General features: G+C 43.8%; 1 pseudogene; it reads left to right on the top strand.

Annotated features, from left to right (window-relative positions):
* The first annotated feature begins 8,581 nt into the window (after nucleotides 1–8,581).
* LOC144315220 (peptidyl-prolyl cis-trans isomerase A pseudogene) lies at nucleotides 8,582–8,933 on the top strand (annotated as a pseudogene).
* Nucleotides 8,934–11,441: the final 2,508 nt, after the last annotated feature.

Genomic DNA, 11,441 nt, shown 5'->3' on the forward strand with positions numbered 1-11,441 from the left:
TGATTGGTTCTCTCAGGTAGGTAACACCAGATCCACATTCAACATCATCATAAAACAAAAGAACCACCTGACAAATGTACACCCCAGGTAATACAGTGTATAGAGAACTTGGAGACAGAAGTAAGTAGGCTTGAAATGCTGCTGGCTGCCCAAGAAGATTGGAGTATTACTACTAGGACAGAAGGTACACTAGAGAAGTTTTCTAAGATTGGTACCTGTTCATACCAGCTATCCTTTGCATAAACAAGCAATACTAGTAGCTGTTCCCAATTAAATCCTTATTTCCTATTCATATTCCCAGCAGCACTCTGATTCAGCAGGCCTTAGCACCCAAGAAGCTAACACCATCACCTTCACCATTTACCAGCAGCCCCCAAAATCTTTGACGTGTGGAGGTGTGTGATTTTGCAGAGGCACAAATCTCAACCATGTATGCTATGTGGCCGCGGAGGCGAGTGAATCATTCGACGGTGAGAGAGCCAAACACCATGGGGTTTGTTGAGTCACACACTCAAGAATGAAAACTAAGGACCAAAGCTCAGGATTTGTAGCAAATAACTGAAGGCAAAGGGGGTCTGGGAGCGGAAGCGGTGGAGGAAACAGAGTCCTTCACAATGAACCTCAGGGAGGGGGACGAACCAGGGGCAGAGTGGCTGGTGGCTGCGACCTGGGTCACTGGGAAATTTGACAAAGCGAGAGGACTGAAGGACATGCTGATCTGAGCCTGAGATAGAGACCCAGCACTGAGCTAAGCTCAGCGACATCGTGTGCGGTACGAGGCAGGAACCAATCCAAAGAGACAAGTGAACCCTTTCCTCCTGTCAGCATGACGACCCACATCCCTTTTATTATCCTAAATAGAAATGACGCAGAGCTAGGCTTGTTGGCCGGACGTGATGATTGAGAAAGGCCTGCATGTGAGAGACAAGCAGGAGTGACACAAAATCCTCAGGCTCCCTGCCCAGAGGGCAAACTCTCAAAACAGTGAGCCTGTTGGGGCAAAGATGTCAGACTCCTGGCACCCACTGATGTGACTTGTTTCTGTTCCATCTTACACTCAGGGGGTGTCTAGATAATTCTACCCAGTGAATAATAAGCCCATCTTACCTCCTTAGGGAATTCTGCACCTTTGGGGGATATGCTATCCTGGAAATCAAATTAAATGCCCATCCGCACTGAGCTCATCTTGCTTGTCACCGAGGGCTGGCTACAGCAGCTGAAGGAGGTGACCCTGCCGGGGCCAGGCCTTGGGAGCAAACGGCTTTAAGCATGTTGATCAGTCTCGGCACTTGGAAATCCTCCATCTTGATGAGGAAATGAAATCAGCTGATCTTTAACTTTAGTCGTTTGAGGCAACGAGATATTTCTCTGCGTCAGATTCTAGGCTTGTGACCCCAAAGGACACTTTGCTCTCTATGCTTTGTCTCAGCAGCCAGGAGCTCAGAGCGACGGACTTGAGCATGAAGGACAAGGGACTCCTTACCGTGCACAGTCAAGGATGGATGGTCTGAGCCAACAGTGAGGTCAGGGATACAGGAAACCCCAAATGGCAGCTCATTTTAATTTTAATTTTAATTGGCCTTGGCATACTTTAGATGACTTCTTGCACAATAAATTTATCCTCCTAATTATTGGCTTAATTAACCTAATTATCAGTTGGGCTAATATTTAAGTTTGTTGATATTCTCTAAGTCACTCACTGTGCAAAAGGGCCCATGACCGAGCAGAACCCGGAGATGAGCTGGGATAACACTGATAACTGTAATTGGGAGTTGACAGGCACTCCCACGAGGGGACACGCGGCACACTGTTTACCTGGTATAAACGGGTTAAGCAGAGTTCTGGGTCAGCCAGTCATCCTTGAGGGATGGTTCCTTTCTGATACTGTTGACTTTACCCAGAGTGCTGAGATGGAGGAAGCACCCCCAAGTCACCATGCTGGTGCTCACCTCTGTGCCTTGATGCACCTTGCCTCTGTACCCTCATTCTTAAACTTCCCACTGGACTCTCTCCTCCTCAGACTCTGTGAGTGAGCTCAATGATGCCTCTTCCTGGCAGCCTTCTCAGTGGGCTTCCTAGTCATTGTTTATGTATCAATAGCATCCAGCACTTTGATTTGTGGGGAAAGACACTCAATAAATGTCTGATGAAGAAAGGCATTAATTACCCTGTGTTTAGCACCTTTACATTTTATCGTAATTGCCTGTTTTCTTATTTCTCACTCCACATACTGTGAACCCCCCGAGGTCGGGAAACTTATATTATTCATTTGTATGTCCCCACTCCTAATAATTCATGGCATAGAAAAGACACCGAACAAATGAGAGGAGAGCCCACGCATTTCTTTCTTGGGAAGCTGACTTTTTTGTTTACAGATTGTACTTAAACAAGCTAACTTTTTTTTTTTTTTTTTTTTTTTTACAAGCTAACTTTTGTATAAGTCTTTCTGATTCATACAATGCCTCTGTGTGAGGTGCCTGGCTGGTTCAGTTAGTAGAGCATGTGACTCTTGATCTCAAGGTTGTAAGTTCTAGCCCCACATTGAGTATAGAGATTATGTTAAAATAAAATCTTTTAAAAAATAAAATAGAATATAAAAACTGCTTTGTGCGTCTTGCTATTACTTATTCTTTGGGGTCTGGGAGAGGGTGATACTGTGAATTAGATACTTGTATTATTCCCATTGTACAGAAGAAGAAACAAAGGCTCATGAGGTGACATAGCTTGCCCCTGATCACACAGATGAAGCAAGAACTCAAGCTGAGCTCTCTAACTTTGAGTCTGTATTCTGTTGCCTTTCTCATCAACAGCAAAAGTTTGTTCCCATCCCTTACCCACAAGTCCTGTCTCTCAGGAGTACTCTCCCCCCAGCTGACCGTGAACTGTGTCCATTCAGGGGTTAACACCTGGCAGTTTAAGGGTTAAGATAAAAACACGTACAGAGCTTTTTGCCTTTTAGGACGACACACTTGAAAAATGTATCTAGAAGAGAATGACCCTCGAGTACAAGAATTTCAGACACCAGGCCAGACAAGGAGAAGGTGGTAAATAACTATAGGCCATGACCTGGGTGACCCAGGTTTGTTCTTTACTATGTTTGTTACATAAAATGACAACGTTAGTCATTCATTGCTGAACCACGATTTACTCCAAAACTTAGCAACTTATAACACCAGTAAACATTTATTTTTACACTCATTTCTGAATATCAGGAATCTGGGAGTGGCTTCATTGGATGGTTCTGACTCAGGATGTCTCAAGAGTTTGCAGTCATCTGAATGCTCAACTGAGGCAAGAGGATCCACTGTATGCTAGTTGTTGGTAGTAGGCCTCAGTTTCTCCCCATATGGTCCTCTTCTTGGGCTATTTGAGTGTCTCAGGAAACAGTAGCTGGGTTCATTCAGAGTCCAAGAGCAAGCAAGGCAGAAGTCACAATGTCTTCACTGACCAAGCCTTGGGAGTCACGCTCCCTCATTTCCACAGTATCCTATTGGTTGCAAGGTTAGCCCTATTCAATAGAGAAGGATATGTAGGGGAGCATCATTGGGAGCCATCCTGAAAATGACTACCACAATGCCAGTAGGTTGCTATGACCAGGATCTTCATTCTGCCCTTAAATTTGCTTCATTCATGGCTCCACCATGAAATGAAAGCTTTGACTTTTATGTATTTTAAACAAGCAGATCTTTAATAAGATAATATCAAAGAAAAAAAAAACACAAAGTTATGCCCTCTGGCCTGATGAAGACATGAGCGGTCCAGATCACACAGCTAGAAGAGCTCAGAAGAGGCAAAGAGGGCAGCAGAGCCAGATAGACTCCACATTCACTGTGGCCTCAAATACGACCTTTGACCTTCCCCCAAATAAAGTCACTCAAACAGTCCTAAAGACACATGGGACTGAAGAAAGAAGACTTCATCATTCAACCTTAAGTTTGTGACTATACAGCACTGCCTATAGCACACCACTATTTTTCTAGATTTTGATTAAGATATTAAGACATACTGGACTGCATTTTTTTTTCTGTAAAGAGTTCTGATTTGTAAAATGTAAACATTCAAGATATTCCTCGATTTGTAGAATTCATTTTTAATTGCTTCCTTTATTTTAATACACGAGGAGCCACAAAAGATAGAAGTGGCCCAGGTCTCTCTAAACATCTAAGAGGCTCTGTTCTTGTGTGCACAGTCTGTTCTCGTTTGAAAAAACACAAGGTGGAGTCCATGCCCACTGAAGTGTAGCCACCCCTCAGGGCACTAGAGTCATAGTTGTCAAAGCATAACCGTCCATGCCCTGTGAGCCCCCGAATACTCATTTAATAAAAAGGAGGATGAAAGAAATGGAGGTGTAAAGCTCAATTCTGACTACGGCACTGGCACTCTCTTCACAGTATAGTGAGCAAAGGAGGGCCATGACGTAGGAGAAAAAAGACAATTCTTACAGGGCTTTTTTCTCTTATCCATAAAATCACTCTGAGATTGGCTGCTGGCTTGACATCCAGTGAGGCCCAGAATATTTCCCTGGGAGTTCACCTCTCCTCTCCATTCTGCCTGGGTCTGAGCCTCAGGAACAGGGCTCTCACCCTGGAGCTGACCTGCTCTGCAACGGCTATATATAGATGCCCTACCTTGGAAACTGGGCCACTAAAGGGCTGGCCATTTGTTTTGTTTGTCTCTTGTCCCCACTAGAGTCTCTGCCAAGAATAGTGATTGCAGCCACAGGCCAGGATGCAGGGCTGCTGCAGTGTGAGGAGGCAGGTAACACAGCAAAAATTTTGGGTGCCTGTGGGGTTCAGGTTGCCATTGGTGCTGCTGCTGCTCTGGGGAGGAACATGAGACTTCCTTGGACTGCAGAGACGGGGATGTGGTCAGCTGAACAAATAAGGGAAGAAACTTCTGCTCACCACTCACTTCTAAGTGACCTTGGGCAAAGCCAGTAACCTTGACTTGGTTAAGTTAGGAACCTCCTCCTCCTATCCAATGAGTCCCCACTGACCAAGTGGCCCCATAATGCTTTGCTCTTCTTATCCCCTGGCATTCAGTAAAACTCCCTTCCTGGGTATCATATACCCAGGAGAATACAAGCATCTCCTCCAAATCTTCTATCATGCCTGATGTCAGCTGGAGCTGTCAAGTCCACCTCGTGCTCCCCTCACCACATGCACACGCACACACATACACACACAAACACACACACTCACACATGCATGAACACACACTGTGTGGAACTTGACATATCTCCCAGCAGGGGGCAGAGTTTAAATTCAACGCATCTTAAAAAGAGCAACTGATGTCATTGCAGCTAAAACCTTTTGCCCTGTGACGAGTTGCCTTAACTGTTAAGGGCAATTCAATTCTAGCTCCTGCTCTTTCCTTTTGGAGGTACCAGCATAAAGAAGAGTACCATCTGGCTCCATGGATGGAGATGTTCTCTAATGGAAAATCTGTTGACATTGTGACGCCACCACAAACCAGCCAGAGGAGTGGGGCTTAGTGCAGCTTTTTAATGTTACTCTATGATTTTAAAAAATTGCTATTGTACCCGAAGAATATATACAGTTATTGTCTACAACCTTGTGAAGAGCTGACAAAAAGAAGAGGGATTAGGTCATTTATTAATCTCAAAGGAAAAGCTAGAACAGTAGGGAAGGTTAGTGGGAGGCAGATTCCAGCCCAGTGTAGCGTATCCTGCCTGAAGAAGTGGTGAGCTCCCTGTCAGTGAGTGTGTTCAAGAAATGTTGGACAGATTTCGAGATGAGAATTGGATTTCAGGAGACTCAACTGAGATATTTTTTATTTTATTTTTAATTTTTTATTTAAATTTAATTTAGTTAACATCTGCTATATTATTTCATTTCAGAGGTAGAATTTAATGATTTATCAGTTGCACATAACTCCCAGTGCTCATTACACCATATGTCCACCTTAATGCCCATTCCATCCACCTACTCTCCTTCCCTCCAGCAACCTTCAGTTTGTTCTCTAGAGTTAAGAGTCTCTTATGGTTTGGGAAACAAAAGCAAAGATGGACTATTGAGACTTCATCAGGATAAAAAGCTTTTGCACAGCAAAGGAAACAATCAACAAAACTAAGAGATTTTTCTAACGAAATTAAAGGCACAGATGAATGTTAAGAATAGGGGGAGACGTGAGCAACGGGATTTCTTGTTACCCTTTCAGAGTTTCCAGTCTCTACCTTCTGGTTGTTCCTGAACTTCAGAAAGCATGAGGCTCTGGGAAGGAATAAGACAGTGCAGCAGACAGGGAATCAAGGAAGATGGGCTGAGGGAAGATGGGCGTCTCCAACCCAGAGCATCTGTGATTGTCAGGAAAAAAAAACACCCAAGAGATAAAAGGAATATTCCAACTCATTCCCAGACTGAATATTTAACAAAATTGGGTTTTGATTTTTTTTAATAAGGCATCAGTGGCTTTTTTTTAAGCAACAAAGAGACTGTGTTATGCAAATTTCCCCTCAGGGCTTTTATTAAGATGTTAACATCTTTCTTGTCACAATATCTACCTTATTACAATGAATCATAATACTTCTCCATTCTCTCACTGAGACAACTTAGTAAGATAAACTCTCTAGGCTGAGAGTGAGAATGAACTGGTTTTCTTTTCTTTTCTTTTTTTTTAAGTGAAAATTCCTTCTTGAGAGTTCTAAGGATGGAGTTGGGAGATAGAAGATTCAAAAAAGAGAATGGCCCTCTCGTGCAGTGAGCCCCGTGGGTGGACCCAGTGCCATGGTGAAGGAAGTGGGCTTGCTGTGTTCTGATGCTTCTGACTCAGCTCTCATTGGACCAAGTTCATATCTCTAGTGCTGAGAATATGCTAGAATCTTTCTGCTTCTACCAGTGGGGACAACATCAGAGCCCTCTGAAGATAGCCTTCACCCTTCCATCATGCCCTCAGCCCCCACTCTGGGCCATGGATATTGGTCACATTGGTCACATTGGTCACAAATGTCATTTTTCCTCTGCAGAGACTCATTCCATCATCCTAGAATGAACAAGGAGGTCACATGGGAGGAGAGGTCTTTTGTGCAGATCTGAGAGAGCAGGAGTATTTCCATTGAGCCCTGCCCATGAGGGCTTAGAACAGGGGCACAGTAAATCCCCAGCAGCTCCGGCTCCTGCTGCCCTGCAAAGGTGGGCGCTCGAGCTGATAGGTCTGGCAGGGCAGCCTTCAAGGAGATGTTCCTTTAGACAAGGGGTAGACAAATCTGCAAAGGGCCAGAGAGTAGACATTCAAGGCTTTGAGGGCCTCTCTGTCATAACTTGTCACATGGATGAAAGGTGGATGTGGCCATGTTTCAATTAAGCTGTCTTTATAAATCCTTAAAATTTGGGGATTTCACATAATTTTCACATGTCACTAAAAAAATACTCTTTTTGCCTTATTTTCAATTCTTAGCTAGCAGATTGTATTACAACAGGTGGCAGGCCTTAGTTTTCCAGCCCCTGCTTCAGGCGGGGCTCAATGACCAAGTCTTTCAGGCACTTGCACAGTGCCCAGAACTGCTATTATGCACAACGGAGCTGTCCAAACACTGGGCTTGGCCAACTTGCCATTCCTGGGAGGGCTCCATCACAGCTCAGCCTTCTTTTGCCACCTAGTCTCAAATGGAATTTTTTTTTTTTTTTTAATGATAGTCACACAGAGAGAGAGAGAGAGAGAGAGGCAGAGACACAGGCAGAGGGAGAAGCAGGCTCCATGCACCGGGAGCCCGACGTGGGATTCGATCCCGGGTCTCCAGGATCGCGTCCTGGGCCAAAGGCAGGCGCTAAACCGCTGCGCCACCCAGGGATCCCTCAAATGGAATATTATTTCAAGGAAATCACGTGTAAGTGTTCAAAAATTCTTCTCTTCTGCCTGTTGGCATGTGATTAAAACATGGGGGAGGGGAGGGAGGGAGACAAAGGCCCTTCAAGGAGATGTTTGGCTCAGACACAGAGACTGATTATAAAACAATGCATTTAGAATCCATCAAAATCCTAAAGAACAGAGGCATCAACCTCTGTGACCTCAGCCGCAGCAACTTCTTGCTAGACGCATCTCCAAAGGCAAGGGAAACAAAGGCAAAAATGAACTATTGGGACTTCATCGAGATAAAAAGCTTTTGCACAGCAAAGGAAGCAATTGACAAAACCGAAAGACAATTGACAGAATGGGAGAGATATTTGCAAATGACAAATCAGATAAAGGACTAGTATGCAAAATATGTGAAGAACTTATCATACTCAGCACCCAAAAACAAATAATCCAATCAGAAAATGGGTGAAGATACATGAACAGAAATTTATCCAGAGAAGACACACAAATGCCCAACAGACACATGGAAAAATGCTCCACATCACTCAGCATCAGGGAAATACAAATCAAAACCACAGTGAGGGCCTTGCAGACACCACCACCCCGGAGCCTCCCTTGCCGTTCAGCCATGGTCAGTGTTCTTTGACATCACCGTGGATGGGGAGCCCTTGGGTCGCTTCTCCTTCGAGCTGTTTGCAAAGTTCCAAAGACAGCAGAGAACTTTCGTGCCCTGAGTGCTGGAGAGAAGGGATTTAGTTACAAAGTTCCTGCTTTCACAGGATTATTCCAGGATTTATGTGCCAGGGTGGGGACTTCACGCACCACAGTGGCACTGGCGGCAAGTCCATCTGTGGGGAGAAGTTTGATGATGAGAACTTTATCCTGAGGTACACGAGGCCTGGCATCTTGTCCATGGCCAATGTTGGACCCAACACAAATGGTTCCCAGTTTTTCATTTTTCATCTGCACCATCAAGACTGCATGGTTGGACGGCAAGCGTGTGGTCTTTGGCAAGGTCAAGGAGGGCATGAACATCGTGGAAGCCATGGAGCGCTCCGGGTCCAGGAACAGCAAGACCAGCAAGAAGATCCCCATTGCCGACTGCAGACAGATCTGATGAATCTAACTCGTGGTAGTTCAGATCTAACTCGTGTTTTATCTGAACTTCCAGACCTTCCTTTAGCTCAAGAGAGCACCCCTCCACCCCCACCTGCTTGAAATAGCCCAGTCTCTGCACTCTCACTGCGGTTCTGTGGGCTCCATGGTTCCTTCCCCCAGGTCTAGTTGGATTGCAGAGTTCAGTTTATGATGATGAAATAAAACCTAAACCACACACACACACCCCACAATGAGATACCACCTCACCCCAACCAGAATGGTTAAAATTAATAAGTCAGGAAAGGTGGGCACTTGAGCTGGAAATGACAGATGTTGGCAAGGATGTGGAGAAAGTAGAACCCTCTTACACTGTTGGTGGGAATGCAAGCTGGTGCAGCCACTCTGGAAAACAGTATGGTGATTCCTCAAAAAGTTGAAAATACAGCTACTTTTAACTACTATGACCCAGCAATTATTGCACTAATAGGTATTTACCCTAAGGATATAAATGTAGTGATCCCAAGAGACAGCTATATATACACACACACACACACACACACACACACACAATGGAATATTACTCAGCTATCAAAAATGAAATCTTGCCATTTACAACGACATAGATGGAACTAGAGGATATTATGCTAAGTGAAATAAGTCAATCAGAGAAAGACAATTATATGATCTCACGCATGTGGAATTTAAGAAATAAAACAGAGGATCATAGGAAAAGAGAGGAAAAAATAAAACAAGATGAAATCAGAGAGGAAAACAAACCACAAAAGACTCTTAATCATAAGAAACAAACTGAGGGTCGCTGGAAGGGAAGGCGGGGGACGGGGTAACTGGGTGATGGGCATTAAGGAGGGCACTTGATATAATAAGTACTGGGTATTATATAAGACTGATGAATCACTGAACTCTACCTCTGAAACCAATAATATACTTTAAGTTAATTGAATTTAAATAAAATTTTATAAAAATAAAAATAAAACCATGCTTTTGGAATTATTTTAAGGAAGGTTGGTGCTAAATCAGGAAAGAAGATGTATGAGAGAGAAGTGAGTTAGAAAGGCATGATGTGGAGCCCATCCCTTTCTAGAAGTCGCCTGGCGGGAAAAGGCGGTCACAGGCAAATGAACCCCACATGTAACTCCATGGTCATGGGGCAATCTGAAACAAGGGAGGGCAGAACAGTTAGTCCATGTGGACCTAGGCTATAAGTGCTGCAGGGGATTAAGAGAGTGGTTCCAGTGCCCCGCTAAGACTGTCCCACCCCCATCCAGGTGAGGCCCTGTTAGCACCTGGGGGAGCATACTCAAAGCTCACCACAAGTCAGCAGGGGGCTGCTCTATGAAAAAATTCAGAGAACATGTAGAATGTCGATCTCAAGAAATAATTGAGGTTGTATTACGTGGTGTATTACCTGAGACTCTGGAGCTCAAACCCCACCTTTGCAATTTGCTAGCTGTGTGTCCTGAGGCAAGTTACTTAACTTGGCATGCATCAGATTTCACTGGAGAAAATACCTCCTGTACATGCTGTTGAGAAGATTAAATGAGATAATGTTCATGATGGACGTAGCACAGAGCATGGTAAAAATAACTCATCAATGAGAGGTGGCTGGGTTTTTTTGTTTTGTTTTGTTTTTTGTTTTTAGTGAGGTCTACACCCAATGTGGGGCTTGAACTCAACTCTGAGACGCATGCTCTACTAACTGAGCCCACCACACACACTGAAAGCTGGCTTTTATTATCATCATAACCTTTACCAGTTCTTTGAGTCTCCTAAAATTTTCCACAAATATATTTAATTTGTAATTCATTATGTTGATCTTACATTTTGTGCTTTCGTCTTATAGTTTTTGTGTATACCCTTTCCATGTATGTGAATAACTTGTAATTTGTGATCAGTGGTTTTATAATATTCCTTTGTACTGATAAGGTGCCACTTAACCCCCTCCCCAGTTTGTATTTTGGCCTTCCCTGTTATAAACAATGCTCCCATGAACATTGGTATTAAAACAGATTTTAGGGGAATCCTGGGTGGCTCAGTGGTTGAGCGGTGTCCTAGGATCGACTCCTGCATTGGGCTCCCTGCAGGGAGCCTGCTTCTCCCTTTGCCTATCTTTCTGCTACTCTCTCTGTCTCTTGTGAATAAATACATAAAATCTTTAAAAAAAAAAAAACAGATTTTAATCTAACAGCAATATTTCCTTGACTCTCCAAGAAGGAGAAACACTGCCTCAAAGTATGTGCTCTTGTGTGGGTTACTTATTCATGGTCTGTCCTCCAGAATATTAATGCTGACACTGGTGATAGGAGAAAACTCCAGTCTGCAGAGAGTTGCACCAGCACTGGGTTTTATTATTTTAGCTTGGTTTGTTGGGGTTTTTTTGTTGTTTTTGTTTTTGTTTTGCCAATAAATGTGAAGTGGGAACTCACAGTTGCTTTATTTTTCTTTCTTCCTTTTTTTAAAAATTGCATATAAGTTGGGTTATCTTCCTCACCAACTTTATTATTGCATTT

This window comes from Canis aureus, chromosome 6 (assembly GCF_053574225.1).
Source record: "Canis aureus isolate CA01 chromosome 6, VMU_Caureus_v.1.0, whole genome shotgun sequence".
Lineage (NCBI taxonomy): Eukaryota > Metazoa > Chordata > Mammalia > Carnivora > Canidae > Canis > Canis aureus.